Source organism: Xiphophorus couchianus, chromosome 1 (genome assembly GCF_001444195.1).
Source record: "Xiphophorus couchianus chromosome 1, X_couchianus-1.0, whole genome shotgun sequence".
NCBI classification, from domain to species: domain Eukaryota; kingdom Metazoa; phylum Chordata; class Actinopteri; order Cyprinodontiformes; family Poeciliidae; genus Xiphophorus; species Xiphophorus couchianus.
In genome coordinates, this window is record NC_040228.1 from 21,453,264 (window position 1) to 21,470,658 (window position 17,395).

A 17,395-nucleotide genomic window follows, 5' to 3' on the forward strand; every position below is an offset into this window, starting at 1 on the left:
TCTACTTTTCCTCTCAGTATGTGAAGAGGCCTGCTGAATTGGTTTGAATGTGCTCGTCTTTCCATTAGACTTGGAGAGCAAGCAGAGGAGTGTGGTATTCTCACTGTGCCCATTTCTTCTATGTACATACAAATTTGGTAAGCTGACATGCATTCATACACATCAGTATGTTTGCCTGCATGTGCATCTGCATCTGCACATGCACACGCTATGCTGCTGTTTTCCCTTCACTACTCTGTGACTATGCTTAACATGCAGCCCGCTTCTTTACCCAAAGGCTTATTTCTGCACACTTCCAACACTCCCTAACAACTGGATGGGTCTTACAGTTCCTAGATCTGGTTGCAGCTCTGCCTCTGTACCACTGCAAAAGGAGAACCCCTTCTGCTGTCAGGAGGAATTCACAATGCCCCTGGCTCTCTATTTGTTCCTGCTCCTTTGCCCTATGAAGACAAATTCCACTGTGGGAGCGGTAAGCAACTTTGGCAAATGTGCTGCAAAAAGTAAAGAGCAAAGTACAGCAGAGAGTGATGAGATTGCTCAAAGATTTAATTCAACTCTGAGGAGATGGCAGCTTGATGTATATAAATGAAAGGGATCGAGAGAGATGAGAGAGCGAAGGCAGCTGCTGCGTGGGGGATCATAATGGCTTCCTCAAAGCTAAACAGTAGAGACATAATACAAGGTAATTTGATATTGTATATTAGTACTCCAGCTTCAACATACAGCCACAAAGCTGAGGATTGCATGCTGTGGCTCATTGTTTGCCACTGCTGGAGGGGTCACGACGAGCTCATCTCTAATGAGAGGAAGAAATACGCAAATAAAAACAAGAACATTAAATTGTTTTTTTGCTGAAACTATTATTCAAAAACTCCAAACAAATAGATTTGCAGATGCTTCCCTCATATAAGCTTAAAAGCCAGAAGCAATGTGAATCAGAGTTTAGATGAGCAACTTGAAGATAGCATTAATGTAGGTCAAAAAGGCTGGTTTAGTTTAATTTCTTAGCCACACACATACATATATATGCATATATAAATGGAGATTAAGATCAGAATCTTCTAATCTGAGACCATGATGTAGAGCAAGGAAAGGGTAGAATGCCTTCTCTGGTTTCCTGGTCAATCTATGTTCCAAACCTCATCTATTGTCACACCTTTGGGTAATGAGTGAAGGAACGGGATCACAGATAAGAGCGGTCAGAAACTTGTTCATTGGGGATGGGCTGAGAGTCGAGTTGCTGCATCTCCACATCAAGAGGAGCCAGTTGAAGTGGCCTCCCTAATGAAATCACACAAAACTTAAAATGACCATTATGAAAGCTGTTTATACATCTTTTGCCTCCAAAAGGGCAAAGACAAAATCTCCACAACATTTGATCAGAACACTTTATGATGTGCTATGTTGTAACAAGAAAATGACAAAGCCCAGGAGGACTAATAATTTCGACCTTCTCTAACATTCAGTTAAATTTCACAACACACCTGAGTAAACTCATAAACATGTGATGTGTTTTGGAAGTCTATTCTTTGGTCTGTTGAGGCTAAGCTTGAGCTCTTTGGGAACAAGTATGTTGCTTTTGTTTAGAGAAGGGAAGGAGAATCCTCCACTGTTAAATATGGTGGTGGGAGCATCATGTCATCAGGCTGTTTACTGCTTATGGCACTGGGAACCTAATTTGTAATCAGGGAATCATGAAAAAAAGAGCAGTGTATTGGCATTTTTAAGAATAATTGAAAGAAATCTGCTGTAAGTCTTGCTTTAGGTAGCTGCTATGTCTTTCAGCAAGATAATCACCCAAAGCATAACAAAGTTGACCACAAACCATTTGAGGGAGATGAAAGTTAGAGCCCTGAAGTGGTCCTCACAGAGCACAGGTCTCAGTCCTGTTGAGTATCTGTGGCAGGTGCTTAGAGTCAATGTTCATGTTCCAAAACGACACAATCCAGATGAGATGGAATGATTTGTCTTGAAAGAAAGGACATGCCAGTATAGTAAAGTGAAGAGCAACAGGCTTTTGTCAGTCGTAAGACAAATGAAAACTGAGATGTTTGAGGCAATAAAACATTTTCTTAAACTTTTCTTGAAAATGTGCATTTTAACATTTTAAGCTTACAAAGTTAGCCACAGTCATTAATCATGACTATCTGATGTTTGTATATTTACTTGATTATAAGTTGACGAGTATGAAAGGGACAGGAAATCATAAGGTCTTGTATCTTCTACCTATTCCTTTTCGAACACATCATATAAAATTGCATGTCAACTGGGCATGATATTTGTATTTATTTATTTTTCTTCTTTCTTAGTTCTATTTTTGTCTGTTCAAAATAAATAAGTACATTTGATATAAATTTGATGATAACTCACAGTTCTAGAGTGTGATTAATTTAATAAATAAATATTTATTTATTCTCACTGTTAGGTTAGAACAGAAAGAATATTTCTGATTTTAATCCAGTTAGATAAACTAGATAAATTATTTGGTAACATTTTATTTGACGGGTTGTGAATAAGACTGTCATGACACTGTCATAAATATGACATAACACCTGTCATGAACATGACGTCTTCATGAATATTTATGACTGTTATCATAAAGTGTCATTCAGTAAATCATGACACTTTTAGCACAAAGCTGACATTATTCAAAATGTCTGTTATGACAACTTGACATTAACCAAGAAATCATGATCTCACATAAATTTGTTATAAAAGTATTACTGATCATTTTTAAACTTTAAAAATTATGCAGCTTTATGTTATTAAAGCTAAAGTTTAATCAGTAATACTTTTATAACAAATGTATGTGAGATCATGATTTCTGTCAAATTGTCATAACGAAGACATTTTAAATAATGTCAACTTTGTATTAAAAGTGTCATGATTTACCAAATGACACTTTATGACAACAGTCATAAATATTCATGAAGACTTACTCATGTTCATGACAGGTGTTATATCATGTTTATGACAGTGTCATGACTATCTTATTCACAACCCATCAAATAAAGTGTTACCAATTATTTCTATTTGCAATAAAGCAGAATGATGAGATTAGTTTTTGAGAATTTGTTTTTACTTTGTTCGACCAAGTTTAGATGCACTAATCTTACTCTGTCTTTCTACAGTTAGGGGAAGCCAGAGTTGACCTTTACATTCCAGGGTCGTCTCAAATTATAGGTGACACAACCCTCTGCTAAAGACCAAGCCAATATACATCATGATAATAGTACATGCATTTTCTCTCTTACTCACATACTGGGAAGTCCCAGATTATAATGATGTCATGGCTTGTAGGGATGTGACAAATTAATCCACAACATTTGAGTTAAATTGGGACACATTTAGGGAAATCCTCAAGTATAGTGGTTTCTTGTACAACATCATGAAATAAACAAAACCAATCAGGCAAGATACCAGCTAGGAAATGTCTGATTTATGATTTGGTACAATTTCCAGAAAACTGACGGCTCCAAATTATTCTTTTCAAGCAATTATGCACAGTTTAGACACTATGGGGAAAGACCATTTAATATATTCAGGACAGCAGGTTCTGTGTCCCAGAGATGAAAGCTTTGTGGTGCAAAATGTATCAGCAAGCATGGTGGCGCACAGGGGTCCCAGATGCCCCCATCTTGCCACTACAATCTTCTGCGATGTTGTGTGAGGCCCCCTTTTTTTAGACACATGACTGATTCCCAAAACAGATGGAAACAGACATTGGTTCTCAACAAAACACTGACATTCGGAGGAGCATGCTATCGGAGAAGGAGAGACCCGCAAAAGTCTACATAAAAATTTATTACTGGTGGACAGAAAATTGTCTGAAAATATTGAAGCAATATTGAAGCAACATTTATCATGAAGTCAAAGCTATGGACAAAAAAAGTCTGATAGACAATGATTTTAAACATACTGTCGAACTTGAAAAGTTTGCGCTTATGCACAACAAAGTAAATGTGGTCATTACAAAGTTTTTTTTTTCCATAAAGAATGTGTCTCAGGAAAAATTTTAAGAAAAACATGTTGCCTACAATTTTGGTATTCTAACTAGCCCAAGATAAGACAGGTTAAGTTTGATTTAAAGTCAGAAAGTAACAAAAAAAGCATGTCATTTTAAACAGAAGCAAACTTTATCTGTTTTAACTCATGTACTGCAGAATCAGTAAGTCTCAGTTGAATTGAAAATTACATTGAAAATAATCATTACTAAAGCCTTTAAAAGAGGCACATCCTCATTATCCTTTCATCTATGCACCCAGTGATGTAATGTGATGCCCAGACAGAAATAACTGCCAAATCGCCAAAGTCTGCCATATCCTCCCTGTCCTTACATCCTCATTGGCTTCACCCTTGTCTCTTCATGCGGTCTACTTTGAGACATCCGTACAACACAGACTGATAGCGTTTGTCCCAAGCTACCAACGCTCAGATCTGCTTCATGCTATGACGCTCTAGGCTGGCTTTCAGTCTGTCCTCACACACTGACACTTTGTTCACTGTCACATTTCGCCAGGACGTGCTAAGAAAACAAAACTAAGACTGCTCAGTCATTGCACTATCCCAGCGTGTGAACAGACACATATGTGGTAACAAATATATGCACCGTCACATATGCTGATGCACACACGCATGCATTTAAACACACCTTCTATAAACCACTCAGCTGGAAGAATAGTGTGTCAGTCGTTGCTCAGTGGGAGAAGCAAAGGAAAAAAGATAGACAGAAAGACAGTGACAGAAAGAAAGGGAATAGTTTGGTACTGCATTGAATATTTAGGAGATCATTTATGGGAAAGTCAGTATGGGAGGGTTATGATGACATGAAGAGATTTAAAGAACATGAATAAAGTAAAAAAGAAGTCTAAAACAGAAGGAGACAGAGACAGACGATAGAAAATAAGAAAGGGTAGAGGTGTGCAGTAAAACCTGAGAGGCTGTCTTTACTTGTCCATTTTGAATCCCTCTCGCTGTCTCATTTCATATTTATACAGCTCTTCAGACTCTTTACCCTTCCTGCCACTGAAGCTCCTCTGTGTGTCACTGAAACAACTGTTTGCTTGACTGATTCAAAATGTGATTTCCTACTGTGGCACATGCCCTGAGATAATAAAGTAATGTTTTGGTATTTTTTCATTAAAATAAAACCGCAAATTTATTCAATGAAAGGTGATTTGCCAATATGACCTTTCATTGGTCATATTGTTATGCCTCATCAATGTTTCTCAAAATAAGAAAACTTGGAAAACAATATGCTAATTCCTTTCTATTGCTAAATGCAAATGATGGCTAAGAACATGCTCATGCCTACACACTTTGTCTGGATCCCAATATAAACACTTTCCAACACCAACTAATGAAGTATGGAAGGAACACTCCTGAGTTATAAAAGGCATGTGGTGAGTTTAATTAAACAATGCTAATGAGCAACTAATTAAATGCTTTTCGATCAAAACAAGTCAGTAATTACCTGGAGCAGAGATGGATAATGAGCTCACTACAGTCACTTGCTGACAGCTAAACCCATGGAGACCTGAGCAGATCAATTCCCTTAGTATTAATGACCACCTTCTTTTTTCCATCTTCCCCTAACCCATGTCTTTCTATGTTCCAACTCTTTCAATATGCCAGACTGCAAAAGGGATGAGAGAGGGCGGACATGAAGCCCAGAAAGGAGCTCTTGAGGAAATACTTTCACTTGAGTGTTGACAGAAACATCAAACATGCTTTTTATGCCACTGTCACTCACTGCCTCTCTCTTCCGTGCACTTCCTCCATCTAATGATCCTAAACCCGGTTTGTTCTTGTGAAGTATTTTCACTGGACTCACACTTTTATTTTTTATCATTAGCTATCAGGAGAAAAAAGTCTGTAGAGGTATACTTTGTTTATGGTTCTCCTTTTGTTGTCACACATACAATTGGTATCAGTGCTTAGGTTCTTCTCTTGGTTGATAAGATCACAGCTGCAGACACTCTAAACATCACAATATGCAAATCACAAGGATGGCATATACACAGCGAACCTCATCACATCGAAAGACTGTTGGAGGTAAAAAGAAATCCAGTGGGAACATAAAAAGTGAAATTCTTCTGATTGACAAAGAAACCCAGAGGCATGCTTGATAAGTATAGAAAGGAGATTTACTAAGTTGAAAATAGAAAAGTGGAAAGATTGGAAGCCACATAAGCCAAGAAGTGATGAGCATGCAGTTGGACACAGGACAATGATAAATGGCCAGGGAGAGTGAGTCTGGACATGTGCATATATAGATCTAGCAAGGGAGGAGAAATAGAGATAAATAGATAGGCATAGATATATAGAAATGCCCCGATAGTATTTTTATTCCTGTTGTTTCTCTTCTCACAGATAACAATACTATCAGTTCCTCGGAAACACCTCAGTCAACAGGGAACAGTGTTTTCTCTTGTCATGACTTTTCGGCCAAACAAAAAGTTGAATGTGCATTATTGTTTACCTTTACACAAATATTGTGCTGACACCAAGAATATACTCACGACATACACTGCTCAGGATTTGGAAGCCAATTTCCAATCTTTATTTTTTTGTTGTTGCTTTTTGACAAGAAATAGATACTTCGCTTTCCCCTGAGCATCCAAATGCCTGCCAACATTTCTGAATTCAGCAGTTCCATAACACATAGAGGTTATGAAGGTCAAAAGAATAAAACAGAGCAATTTTGTTGTACTTTGTTTGGCCTTCCTGTTGTCTGCTGAAATTATTGCTTTTTCTCACTATGGAAGTTGGATTAACCATAGAGATATTTCAACACGGTTCAACATGGCTCAACATGCCGTAGAAAATACAGTTTCCTTTCAACCAGCTGTGTATGTTTCTGGGTGTCCTTTGACTTCATTTTATACACTTTATTAAAATAGAAAACACTTCTTTGGGGTCAATGTGGCCCAAAATGTTTGATATCAATTCAACAGACAATTTTTAGGTGCATCCATAAAATACCTCTTTGTGTTGCCTAAACAGATGTCAAACATTTTCCATGTTGACATGGAATTAAGAAGAAATCATAGTCAATAATTCTGTCAGTCAATGACTAATTTTGAAAGGGTCACTATGCTCTCCTGCAGAATAAAGTCTTTATGTAACATTTCTAATCCCACAGGTTTTTTTCAGGATCTTCTGTCATTTATGGAATAAATTACCACCTATTCACTTCATTACAAATGCACTGTGCATGAGGAGTTCATTGATCCTCAAATGGTTTATGCCACAAGCAAGACAGTACGTGTTTTTAAATAAAGCTGAAATCCTAAATGAATTTCTCCCATAACTGTTAAGAGACTAGTTTCTTGAATTTCTCTGTTCACACTCTGTATTAGCTAACTAATACAGAGGTGTTTTGTTGCCTGATGAGAGCTGCTGATGAAGGCCAAATTGTTTAATTGTATGGTGACACAATAAAAATATCCTTCTCCTTAAGAAGGATGTTCCACATTATTAAGCAGGCCACAGGTTTCAAGCAATATGGGAAAGAGAAAGGATCTCTCTGCTGACAAAATCATCAGATAGTGTAGTGTCGTATGACAAGGTATGAAAACATGAGATATTTAACGAAAACTGAAGAGTTATCATACTGTGAAGACATTTGTGATTCAGAACAAAGATGGGTTTGTACAGATAAAGGCATAATGAGGAAGGTTTCTGTTAGACAAATTTATCGGATTAAGAGAGCAGCTGTTAAAATGCCCTTACAAAGCAGCAAACAGTTATTTGAAGCCGCTGGTGGCTTTGGAACATCAAGGTGGAGGATCCTCCAGAGGCTTGCGGTGAATGAACCTACTATTCGGCCACTCCTAACCAGTGCTCACAAGCAGAAATGGTCGCAGTGGGCCCAGCCGTACATGAAGGTTAATTTTCAAACAGACTTGTTCACTGATGACTGCTGTACAACCCCGGGTGGTCCAGATGGACGCAGTAGTGGATTGGTGGTGGTTGGCCACCACGTCCCAACATGGCTGTGACGTCAGCAAGGAGGTGGTGGAGTCATTTTTTGGACCAAAATCATAGGGAGAGAGCTGGTCGGCCCCTTCAGAGCCCCCGAAAGTATGAAAATGACCTCAGCAAAGTATATGGACTTTCTGACTGATCACTTTCTTTCATGATTCAAAAAGAAGAGCCGTACCTTCCATAGCAAAATCATCTTCATGCATGACAATGCACCATCTCATGCTGCAAGGAATACCACTGTGTCATTGGCTGCTATGGACATAAAAGGGGAAAAACTCATGGTGTGGTCACCATCCTCCTCTGACCTCAACCCTATTGAGAACCTTTGGAGTTTCCTCAAGCAGAAGATCTGAGGGTGGAATGCAGTTCATATCAAAACAGCAGCTCTGGGAAGGTTTTCTGACATCCTGCAAAGAAATTCAAGCAGAAACTTTCCACAAACTCACAAGTTCAATGGATGCAAGAATTGTGCAGGTGATATCAAAGAAGGGGTCCTATGTTAACATGTAACTCGGTCTGTTAAGATGTTTTTGATTGAAATAGCTTTTGATGTTAGTAAATGTGACCACTTAATGCTGCACATTCAAAGAATGACTGTTTGCAGTTCTTTAGAATCCATAAAATGTTTAGAAAATCTGCTGTGCATAATAATTTGGAACAGTGCATTTTGAGTTTTTATTTTTGAAAAAAATATACTGTTCTCATGGGGAGCTTTGTTCAGTAAAATTTGATTTATACTGTAATAGTTAATGACTTGAAAATTATACTGACCATCATTTGCATTGACTATTTAAGAAAATCTGAGAAAATATCACTTCCATAATAATTTGCAACACGATGTATACACCAATGAAAATATCAGATCGTTGGACGTTTTATGCTGAAACTTTTTATGCCTTTTTATGCCTAGAATCTCTTTCTAGCCATTAAGACAAGGCTAAAGGGAGCCTTTTACAATGTTACATAATCAAATGCTATAAAAGACTACATCTGCCAAAATGTAGTAGATTCAAATCTTTGCAATAAAGTGCATCTGTATGGTTATAATACCATACAGTATACCTTAAAGACTGGCATGTAAATGAACAATAGACTCTTATTATTTGTGTTAACAGCTAAGAACAATGTGGGTATCCAAGCAGTGCAATATTCCACTGTATGCATTAGAGTTTCTCTCCTTATGCCACAGCAGTAAACCATGTTAGTGCATTAAAAAGAAAAGGGCAATCCACTTTGAGGCTGTTAGAATTATGCTACTCATTCAACCACACTCTGCACAGATTTGAATAAAGCAGAGATGATACAACATGTCCCTCCTAAAACTATTTTGATTCACAAACAATTTGGAAATTGTTTCACAAACAGTTGAGCAACAAGCTGTGACAGATGTTCACTTGAGCTTCTGTGTGGGCAGCCAGCCCTTTGCACTTGACTGTTTTTTATATTGGCAAAAGAAATACTGTTTTTTTTAGCTGAGTGCTTACTGTACACATACAACTATGAAAGGAAAAAGCAATTATATTGCATAAAATAATTTGTTAAAACTATGCAAGGAAAAATGTTTCATTCACAACTTTGACCTCCATCTAAGTATGGTAGCTTAATAACTGCTCATTGTTTTTAATAGGATCAGAAGGTGATTGGCTGTATGCTGCAGGATTGATATATACTACTGACCCAGATAAGTCTGGCTATGTTGTTTCAGCCTCTGCAGGACAAAGCAGCAGACTATGGCAGACAGCAACCTCAGATCACACTACATGTATCTACCTCCTCTCACACCTACTCTCATCTCCTGTCGTCTCTTTTCCACTTTCTCCACTTCTGTGAAGGGTGGGGAGGGAAGACAGATAAGGCTTGTGCCTCAGAAATTACCTATCAGAGCTTGGCAATGTGTCCAGTGAGGCTGTCTGAGAAATGCTGAATCTGTCAATCCAGTGCACCAGAAAGTATTGTGCAAGCTTAGTTTTTAGCTGTCATTTAAAATGAGTCCAGTTCTGCAGGTGTATGAATACCATATTGCAGGCTCAGTAGATAAAACGGGTAACAAATCATGCTTTGCAGCTTTTCTTCATATTTTCTTTACGCTGAGATTAACCACCAAGTGGAGACTCTCAGAATCCATGATCAGAGGACATTCATCACAAGTAGCAAAAAAGCATGCCAGATTTGTATTAAGTTAAGATTGCTCTCAGGGGATGCGTATCAGCTACACACCAGAGCAATATATAACCATTTTCTGCAGATGTGTTAAAAGGACCTATAATAAATTATAATAAGACAGCATGGCAAGACCCACTGTATCGTTATTACTAAATTTGCTAGTTCTGAAACAGTTTAGTAATTCTGGGTAATGTGTATGAACTGCTTTCAGACTGCTGGGGGTATGTTTATGTATCATCTCCTCGTTCTGTATATTTCTTAGGGAGCTATAGAAGATGTATCCCACTTATCTGCAGAGAAGGCACTTCAATCATAGACAGCCACCAGCTTGTTTTATTTTTTGAACCTTTTAAAACAAGGCAATGAAAAGGTCTGTCTCAGTGTCCACTCAACATTTTTTTCAAGAAAGTCTAGGATTTTTCAGAGAACTCTTGTTCACACTGGCAATTTCCAAGATGTTCAGTGGCTCCAGTCATACACATAAAGCATAGCCTTTAATTCAGTTGGCTGAGTGTTTAATAGAAAAAAAAGAAGTAGTCTGTCTCCTCAACTCTGTTTCAGTGCGTGCCTAGGACAGATGTAGCACTGCAATGATGCTTTATGCTTTATCTGGGGCGCATGTCTTAGTAACGCTACAGCCTAACAAGATCACAGACGAAATGATATTATTGGAACAGATGGTTTAAGGTTCAGTCCTTACCCCTCAGGTTTCCTGTAAACACCAAGAACAGACTGTGAGGAAGAAAAGGTGACACTAACTGAACTGCTTTACTGAAAATATCCACAGGAGTAGTAAAAAGTGGCAGAAAATCAAAGTGGAATAGTGAAAGCAGTCAGAGCTTTCTGAAGATATGTTTGAAGCGTTAGTTTCAATATTAAAACAGTCTTTTTTTCTTAATTTCCTCCAAAAATATCAATAGTTTTTGAAGTCGCAGTGAAGAAAAAGAGCATTTTCCATAATAAAGTTTGGTCAATGAAAAATCAACATACTTCTAACATTTTAATATTATAATACACAAGGCAAAAATCACACTTGTTTAATGTTGTCATTGATTAATAAAACATGCATCTACATATTTGATGTATATTTGATGATAATTATTCTTCATGAATTTGACGATGGCATTTGACAAAATGCTAAGAAAAATAACTTTCTACAAACAAAGTCTCTCTAGAAGGGACTGTCCAGTCATTTTCGCTCTGCTCAATGTGCCTACGCCACAAAAGTTAAGTGGTAGTGAACATCAACTGTTTCACTATGATGGTTTTTGATTTAAAAGCTACGAATTGATGAAGAGTTTTATAGTCCTATTTCCCCCCTCTCTTTTCTCTCATTTCATTCCCCTGAATCTATAAAATTAAGTGCACAGAGTTTCTAGTTGAAATTAAACCACAGAAAGGTGACTTTTGAATGTCAAAGGTCTTAATATTAACATAGTTCAAGTGACTGAATGTAACTGTGATGTTAAGAGAAACAGCAGACCTGTTAATTGGTTAGATGACAAAGCATTCTGTATCATAACTAACATTTATTTATGAATATGAATAGTAATGTAGATTACTACGATCTGCCTTTAGTCATCTGATCTACCAGGATAGATTTAAATGCCAATGGTGATCATCTGATCTACCAGGATAGATTTAAATGCCAGTGGTGAATGAATGCTGTTAGCATGTTAATACCATGTTTGAGTAATATGTAAAACTGAATGCTCAGCTGGGATTCTTAAGGTGTTGTCTAAATAATTACTAAATAATTAACTGAATAATTACTTTACTGCCATACATACGGACAACAATCTGATTTATTCAAATACAAGTTAAGTGACTTGCTATTCGATGCTGCAAGCATACAAAAGTAGGACTTGTGGTGAAACATTGTCTAACAACTTCTTGCCCTTCAATAATGAAGAAACCGAGAGGATAATTTCAGACAAAATGACACAGCACCACTCTCAAGTGAGAAGCAACAGTTTTAAGCAGGGAGGACATTTGACCTGCACAAAAAGAAGTAAGTCACTACAGCTCCATCATCCAGAGAACCCTAACAACTGAATTGATTTGTAGTAATAAGGCAGCAACTTTAGTGCAGGCACTTTTGCCTATTTGGAGTATGATTTATTGAGAGAAATAAAAGAACAGAGTTGATTTTGTGCCACTATCTTGTTCAAAAACAGAGTTGAAAACCTTGAAGAACTCAGCTGTTCACCAGAATTTGACTATTTTCATCTAAATCACCCTGACCGGTCTCCTGCCACTTGAAAACTAATAAATCCAAACCCTTTTTGTTCAAGGAACACTGCACAGACACTTTCCAGCCTGGAAGCTTATGTCATGTTAAATTTTCAGGTAGGTGTTTAACTGTTATTTATGATATGACAACACATGTTTGCTGTTCATTCAGTCTGCAAGAGCAAACAATCATTGCTGCAAACAACAGGAATATTTCAAACTTTGTCATGGGACATACGTGACTTGTAAAAGTTATCAGCATTTTGGAAAACATTTACATTCCCAAGGGAATACACACAGATTGCAGATTAAGGAATATTTACCATGTTAATGGTGTTAAATGTTAAATAATAGTGAAGAGTTTAAACTTCAACTTTGTAAACATTGTTTTAAAACAGTGAAACCCACATGACTGCTAACATAAGATATGCAAAAAATTTTGAATGCTGTTTTTGTATCTTCTTATATTCTGAGTCAAAGTTTACCAAACAAAAACCCAAAGAAATTGTCCACAATAATTTGATCAGGTTAGTAAATTAAGTCTGTTTTTATCACATTGATAAAAAGGCACCTTTCTGTTTAACAAACCCTCTTTTGTAAACCTATAGAGTCCATGACAACTTAGTTGGACACGTTGGATGAACAAAAGGGCCAAAGGACAAATGTATTATCTGGTACTACAGGACTGAATGTGACATCTGGGAGGAAGGGCTTCATCATACATATTGCTTCTCTCTCAAGTGAAATACAATTCTCCATTATTACTCGCCTGTATCCTAAATGTCAAGGCTGATTTGTAATGATATGCTGCCCCTAATTGTACTGATATTTCCAAAAGCAAAAACACGCCTCTTTCCATCCCTCACTTAAGCCTCTTAACTCAACCTCTTACTGAAAAAAGGCCTGATTTTCTTTTATCTTTTTTAGTATTTCAGTCTTCATTGCCTTTTTAGGAGGAGAGCAATTCCATTAGGGCTGAAAATAGCTAAGATCAAGCATTTAAAGTAAAGTGTGTTTAACAACCAGCTCTTAACATTGTAGGGTTTCAATGTCCTGATGGGAAGAGTAAGAGTTGAAATTATTCTGACAATCTACTACTCAAAGTGAAATAAGAGCTGCTTCAAAAAGAACATAGGAAAATGGCACATGTATTGCATTCCAAACTATGTTGTTTTGTTTTTTTACTTTTATGGGCTAAAACTTTGAATCCATTACCCTATGTGTCAATGTATGTTAGACAGAGAAAGTTATGCGCTGTGTGATAATCCGACACTTTGAGGATATGTAGTTGTGATGTATGGGTTAACCACGGGGGTTAAGACACCCTTTGAGCTATGTCAAATGAGTCTTCTGGCTCCACTAGGCAGCACAGGCCCTTAGGGTCAGAGAGTAGGTCAAGCTAAGACATCTCACGGGACATGAAATATCTTTCCTACATCTTAACCCACTGGGTATCCCTATCATCATTAGAGATGTTTTCACAACATAGCCTTGGGATAGAATAAATGAGCCTTTAGACAGAATAAATGGCTGGCTTCAAGAGTGCTTGCTTTACCACTGTAAGGGCAGAACTCCACAAGTCCCCAGCCTCCATTAGAGGAGACAATGGAATTCTCTTTTGCGGCCTCCCCACGGCCCTCTCTCAGTGTGAGATGTGTTGACTTTTTAGCTGTATCTGCTAGTGAGGCTATTTGGGGAAGAAGACGGAATAAAATAAAGTTGGAACATTTCAAAGACGCTGCGTCAGGAAGGGATTGCATATTAGAGCCTCCAGACAGTCTGGAAAAAGGCCTTGGCACAAGCAAGTTCGGGTCTGAGGACCCGACAAAAAGTCAGAGAGCACAAGGCAGGAACAGGCATCCCATTAGCCTTTAAGTTTAAATGTCACTCCCTGGCCTAGTTCAGCAGGTAGCTCTTCTCTCCCTCTTGAGAACAATGGTGCAAAACTAAAAACACTAGGAAAAAATAAAAGACAAATGCCGTGAGACAACTTCAGAAAATTGCACTTTTTGTTTCAAATAAATCTTGTACTGATTGTGTAGTTTGAACAAAGTCAGTTCTGTAACTAAAGGGGGAGGGGGAACCAGAAAGATGTCATTTCATTGGAAATTGAACATAAGTAAGTAGACAAAAATAGATAACTCTCAGCTCTTTATGACTAAACAAGAATTTTTTGGCAGGAAGCTTTAAGGTGCATTTCCATATAGTCTTATAGATATTAATACTGCACTTACATGTCTCAGATTTCTTCAGATAAGTGTTATTGCTACTAAGGGGCTAAATAATGCCAAATAACCTTTCTCCACACAAACACCACAAACACCAGTCTGAATTATAGACAAAAGGCTGGTTTACTCCAAATTATCACTATATCATTCAAGTATCGCAGCTAAAAACAACACTCATCAGGCCTTGCAGTTTTTATAACATCTTAATGTCCAATTTTGGTGAGCCTGAGTTATTCAGATCAGATGCTCAATCTACCTCATATGGCTGCTTTCCTGGCAGAGGAGGCACAGCTCTACCGATTCCCGGCATGACAAATCTCCTCAGACTTTTTTTTTTGCAAAGGTCTTCTTAGTAAAGAACGGCAATTTACTGTATATGGAAAATAATATAAGGACAAACAGTAGCATCTGCCGATAATAATAATAATAATAAAATAAAACAACAAGTTAAATACATAGAAGCGCAGAGATTGATAATAACAGAAAACAAAATCTAATCATAAAATGAGAGGAGCTCGTAAGGAAGAAAACTTAAAAGAAGTCAAGAGAGTGATGGTCCAAACCGTCAAAAAGAGTAAGGAGGGGTACGATTCAGAGAAAGTTATTTTTGAGTTCTGAAAAATTGTCCTGAAAGGTCATCACAGTTTGTGGAGCTAACTTTCCATTCTATTCAATAGTAAAATAATTTTTTATCAGATTCATGCAAGTCATATCTGTGATCCAGCAGGAATTAGAAGGAGGGAATGAATCTCTCAAATTAATTAAAATTGCTCGACAAACCACAAAGGAGACAACAAGAAGTCTAAATGTGATCTGCGCAAGTTTGAGTGTTGGACAATACCAAAAATATCTGGTAGAGGATTGTGTCTGATTAGTAGTAGACAATTAAGAATTTCAAAAATTGTTTTAAGGCTAAAGGCCACAACCAGGGCAATGAGGAACATAACCAATACATCTGAAGTAAAAAGACAGGCAATGTTTCATTTATCACATACAAGGGTCGTTTTCTAATTTAGTTTTGTCTATATGATGAAACATCTTCAATTGTAGTTAGGTGTGTTGAGCACATACAGAAGAAGAGTGAATCCAATTTAAGAAACACATCGTGGCCATTCACTCTGCTCCATCAAAAGCTTTTCTCACCCTATTTCCAACCAGAATGAAGAAAGCTCTTTTCAGCTGCTTGAATCGTTTGGCCATAATTCATATCTTATGACCACAGGTCTAAATTTATACACACTGGTAAACATAGAGCTAATTTATTTGTCTGAAGCTGCATTATCACAAACATGTCCTAATCTGCTCCTGCACTATCCGACCATAATGTTTGAACAAGACACAGAGAGACATGAACTCCTCCACTTGAAGCAGAGAATAACCTCCAGTCTGGATAGACTCATTAGACTTGGAGGAGCTGAATCTAATCCCAGCTGCTCCAAGTGCGTGCTGAAGGTTATGGTCTGCAAAATGCAAAGATGAGACCCTCAGGTTAGAAACCAGACGCTCTCATCTCCAGAACCAAGCCTCGACATCATTAAACAAAACAGAGAGGACTAGAATCAGGGAAAAAATATATGTTTGCATGTCTATATGAGATCCTGTGCAAACATCTATGACGTTTTGTCAGAGCATTGTGCACCTGGCTGCTACAGTCAGTGGACATTCCCTTAAAGTGGCTCTTAATGCTTGAGTGCGCTTTGTGACATTTCCTGGTGAAGGCCATAGTAAATAACAGTATTTCCTGAAGGAGTATTTGTATGGGCTTTCCTGGATTCCTTGACATAATGGTGATATCTTCCATTCTATTTCCTACAAGAAATAGTTATTACAGCTCAGTTAAGTCTATTTAGTATTTAGTGTATGTTTGATATTAAGCAGTTTAAAAAACCACTGTTAAGCTGTAATCTTAGTAATAGTGAACAGCTGCAGAAACACTAAGCACATTAGTGGTGAAATAGACCTCCTAAAGTGGAAAGCTGTCTTTAGTGATATATAAACAAACTTCTGAAAGTGTCTCAGTTGGTCTATTAAGGAGCCATAATGACAGAAACAAATGGACACAGAGGAGGGCAGTTTTTGAGCCAGCTCACAGCTGTGGACCAATTTATACACTCTACACATGGCAGAGGAAGGTTTCTTGTGCTAAATGATTCACAAAGCAAGTGCCTTGTATCCCCTTCACTTACTTATCTGTTGTTATGTCTCTGCATTAATGTCATGTTAAATAGCCATGAGTATATACAAGACAATTGATTTGACAATAGAAACATTTTACAACATATGCATTATAACCTCTGGTTTAGTCCTTTGCATCATCGCGGCTTTGTTCCCCCTTCATGTCTCAAAGAAAAACTGAATATTTACTGTAAATGTGATACGCAATACAAGCATATAAAAGGACCACACAAGTGTTTCGATGAAATTAGTAAAATTGTATTTAAATTTCCATCTACGTATCCAGATTCAGAGTTGTTTAATCTCACTCTGTTTTATTATTTTCTCTCTGTCTGTCACGGACAGATTGACAATTGGTTTATCTGTGAGTCTGTCTGCACACACTCTGAACTGAAACATTATTATCCACAAGGGGGAGAAATGCTGTTCAGTTTTTTGTTTCTATTGTTTTCTTCCAGATTTCTGGATGATGTCAGAGGCAATTTTTTAGCTTAGTGGCACTAAGGACCGCATGAAAATTCTTAATGTTTTGCAAATTTTTTATATAGCTACAGAGAGGAGACGCTGGTATAGTACTCAGCTTTCCACTGCCGCATTAATGTACA

The 17,395-nt window shown here is 37.5% G+C and overlaps 1 protein-coding gene and 1 long non-coding RNA gene across 2 annotated transcripts in view; one reads left to right on the forward strand and one right to left on the reverse strand.

The window, feature by feature from the left end:
* The window catches only part of LOC114136429 (cadherin-4-like), a 258,488-nt gene that overhangs the window by 214,324 nt on the left and 26,769 nt on the right, over positions 1–17,395 (reverse strand). The gene's annotated exons all lie outside the window — the stretch shown is intronic.
* On the forward strand, positions 126–7,730 carry LOC114136800 (uncharacterized). Its single transcript, XR_003593875.1, has 3 exons — positions 126–137; positions 5,122–5,125; positions 7,574–7,730. It is a non-coding gene; the product is annotated as an uncharacterized LOC114136800 (long non-coding RNA).